This window comes from Oncorhynchus tshawytscha, linkage group LG30 (assembly GCF_018296145.1).
Source record: "Oncorhynchus tshawytscha isolate Ot180627B linkage group LG30, Otsh_v2.0, whole genome shotgun sequence".
NCBI classification, from domain to species: Eukaryota; Metazoa; Chordata; class Actinopteri; order Salmoniformes; family Salmonidae; genus Oncorhynchus; species Oncorhynchus tshawytscha.
The window spans coordinates 40874042-40877573 of NC_056458.1; positions in this window are offsets into that span (position 1 = coordinate 40874042).

Consider the following 3532-nt stretch of genomic DNA (forward strand, 5'->3'; position numbering starts at 1 on the left):
CAAAAATGGATGTAGCAACTGCAGGTTGACATTTAAGAGTAATTTACCAATATATTTATGTTTCATAAGGCAGATTCATAAGCTTCACTGATGTTGTGAGAAACATGTTATTTCCATTATATGTAGTATTTATTGGCTTTAATATGACTAATATGTGTAGGAGGAGGCTTCATGTAGAGTGCTATGTGGAGCTAAACGCAGTGTGTCAGATCCACGGCCCCACTGCTAAAGCCCTGACAAACAGCAGATGTGTGAAACACACTGACGTAACTATGTAATGATATTCAGTGAGAGCAAGTCTGGCGCGAGTCAGAAAGCCACAATGAGCCAAAGCTGTTGTACCTAGTGACCCACCACACACACAGCTCAGCGCTGTAAACCGAGCGGACGCACACATCACATTTAATGCCATTAAGTTCGTCAAGAACACAGGGCTGTGCTAAAAAGTGATAATTAAATGAGCTACTGTAGCTTACAGCCTCTGTATGAAATTGCATTGACGTCGCCAAGCTCATTGAGGCCCTCTCTCTCTCTCTCTCTCCGTCTTAAGTTGTGGTGAGCTAGCATATGCACAAACGTCTCTAAGTCACAGCCGATAAGCTGAAAAACACATGGCTTAATTGCGACTTGAATTAGCATAGTTAGGGCATATTTGGAGGCTCGCTCCAGCGTTTGTGTCCCATATCCACAATGCCGTTTCGTTTCTCCAGCCCTAATGAGACCCCTGGGAATGGCTCCATTGATTTCCAGACTGTCTCTAGCTGCCTTTGAATCTCAAGGCCTGCGTTTGGCCCACGTGGTGAGAACAGACTGGCATCATCACCAGTATTATATTATCATATTATCATATTAATATTATCATATTTATTCACAGGCAGGCTTTATATACACTGACTGTACAAAACATTAGGAACTCTCTCAGCTTGTTGTTTTCCGCTATCATACCTGCATGTCATCAAGATATGACATTTTAGTCTTAGTGAGCTGGCATGACCAGATGCAAAATCCGTATTTTCTAAACAATTCCTGGGAAGGAACGACAGCATTGCTATAAAAGAATTTGATCGAGCTTAAAAGCCAGGCAGTCATAGAAAAATGTGCCCCATTTTAAGTGTCAGGAAGTGTGCAAACAAAACTTCTAGTCTACTGCTCTGTACTGTATATACTCTCAGGATGCTCGACTGATATCTTTCAAATATCTGGCTGTTTGCAACTAGCTGGGAGCCTGGTCAGACTAATTACAGAAGACATTGTGTTGAAATCCAGGCCTACCTTAGTAAAGAAATAGAAAGAGCTTACTTGTTCCCTAGCTAGTCATCCCTGATTTTGTTTACAGTGTACACACACACACACACACACACACACACACACACACACACACACACACACACACACACACACACACACACACACACACACACACACACACACACACACACACACACACACACACACACACACACACACAGCCATTCGTCAATGGCAATAAACAGTTGGCTTATGGAATAAGGTGCCACACAAGACTCCGGTAGGCCCCTCAGAGCTCAGAGCCAGTGTTGGGGACAGATCCATCAGTAGCCAGAGAGAGATTCCTTCCCTCCCTGGTGGGATATGAGTGATGCTGCTGCTGGACACACATTTCCACTGTTCCCTCCTTCACATGCCCTTTAAGATAAGCATCTCCGAGCATAGATCTGAGCGGCAGGCAGAGACGCCGAGCCAGCGGTGACATGATAAGGGGATTTACGTCTGATACAGCATATTGATCTGACACCCATCAATCTGCTCTCCCTTTAAAAATGACCTGAGCCCTTCTTACTTTGACATCCCCCAGTCACAAAAGAGGTTGGTTTCTGTGTGTGAAAAGCTGGCCATGAATTAGGCGGTCAATTGTTTGCTGAGGGAGAGTGGATGCAGCGCTAATTTAGCTCATTATTGGTGTCCTGGAGCTCTGGTTTCTCCATTTATCTACCGCCCGGACCACTCTCCCCCGAATGCAGCATCAACACTTTGTTCCTGCAGCGAGACAGATAAAGGAATCAGCATGGCCATACCAATATGTTTGCTCTCTGTAAGCAGCTCTTGCGGACAGCGGGAGAGGGGCACACATGCAGGAGGGAGGAAGGATAAGGGAGAGAGAGAAATTGAACATCAGAAAGAGCGAGAGAAAGGCGGAAGGGCTCTGTTGGTGCATGATAATAGTTATGATATTGTTTGCAGATTATGGGATGCAGTGGCGGATTTAGGTATAGGCGACATAGGCAGCCGCCCAGGGCGGCATCTTGCCGGGGGCGGCACAGGGCTGCCCACACAATTTTTTTTGGAATGGTGACATTTGTGCGATCGATTTTCTATCGCCCATTTGCACATCACGTCAATGATATTATGTCACCGTGTGGGACAGTGGGTCAATTAACCTTGTCGGAGTGGGAGCCCTGATTCTAGTTTGTGAGCTAGGCAGGCTACTACCTGGGAAGGTCTCCCACTCAGAAGTACGAGATGGGGAGGGGGGCAGGGATAGGTTGACCTAAGGTCTCCACACTGGAAGCCCGAGGTAGGGGGAGCGGGGGAATCTATCAAATATCGCACCTCTAACTTTGTACAGTACTAATACAATTAGTAAATTAGTCACTACGAAATGCTACCAAATAAACCACAATTCATACATAATACTGTGAATATATAGTTTCACAGACATGTTGCATTTTTTTCTGGTTTGTGTGAAATCTTTAAGAATAATATACAACCAGCCGTCACACCACCAAGGTGAATTGGTTTAGTCTTGACTCTTGGTTGACCGTGTTGGGGGATGGGTAATGTATTGATGCTCGAGAGCCAAATCAACACAAATTTGTTTATATTTGTCTTTGTTACTTCTATTTGTAGAGGGAGCCATACAAGCTAGAACCGCCGCTGATGGGATGTTTATATAGACATCATCAGTTCATAATTAATCAGAGGCCAGTGTGTTGGAGAGTGTTTGTCTGCCTACACTGTAACAGTATTCAGTCTACGGCTGCAGTAGAATCAGTTTGTGGGACTAACAGTCATCACATTACATCCTATCAAAAAACTGGAAGATTTGTAATTGACATGCAAAACACCCATTGCATACTGTAGTTTGGGAATGTCCGTATTCATACTAGTAGTGGTTATTGTAGAATTTGTAGTACAATGTGAAAACAAGATGTGACTAGTAAGATATCCTACCGGGTCTTTCTCATATGAAATGTTTTGATTTTACACTGTCATCGATGCAGCTTTGTAATTTTAAAGACTAACGCAGACGGTCCTCTGTGGCCGAGACGAGACTATATTTAGCTCAAACCCAAAACTGAACAAGAACAAGATCCTTCTCTATCATAGTACGAGACAGCCCACTGGCCACTTACGGCAGTTCAATGTCTAGTTTTGATTGACATTTAGTTGAGTTGTCAACTAACGTGAATTGAAAATGTTAAATCAATAAAACATTTCAGAGCGTCATTGAATTTAGGTTAAAAGTGGGGTGGAAAAAAATACAAAATTCCCT